The sequence below is a fragment of the Pundamilia nyererei genome, unplaced genomic scaffold (assembly GCF_000239375.1).
Source record: "Pundamilia nyererei isolate P.nyererei 1_Seehausen unplaced genomic scaffold, PunNye1.0 scaffold00288, whole genome shotgun sequence".
Lineage (NCBI taxonomy): Eukaryota > Metazoa > Chordata > Actinopteri > Cichliformes > Cichlidae > Pundamilia > Pundamilia nyererei.
The window spans coordinates 378,906-379,403 of record NW_005187689.1 but is presented as its reverse complement, the minus strand read 5'-3'; positions in this window follow the sequence as shown (position 1 = coordinate 379,403).

The window sequence follows — 498 nt, the reverse complement described above, 5'->3', positions numbered from 1 at the left end:
TCAGGGGCACACACAAACGTTTACAGGGATCATTTTCAGTGTTTATGAAACAGAACCTTTACCTTTTAACTTTTGTCCTTGTGTTGTGAGGTATCATATGCCTAACCCTTAGAGATCGAAGTCGTTGTTGCCGATTACCCTCATTAACCCTACATTAGCAAAACATGTCATTAAAAAAATGTTCCTCTAAGTCTTGGCTGAAGACAAGAAAATAATTCAACTTATAAACATTTGTAAGAAAAAGTTTTTTTCTTTTTTCTAAAACACAGGGTAAGTGTAGGAGTCGGGGTCATGGATGGAGTCGAGGGCAGGGTAGGAGTCGAGGGCAGGTTAGCAGTCGAGGTCAGGGTAGGAGTCGGGGGCAGGGTAGCAGTCGGGGGGAAGGGTAGGAGTCAGGGTAGGAGTCGGGGGCAGGGTAGAGTCAGGGGAAGGGTAGCAGTCGAGGTCGGGTAGGAGTCAGGGGAAGGGTAGCAGTCGAGGTCAGGGTAAGGAGTCGGG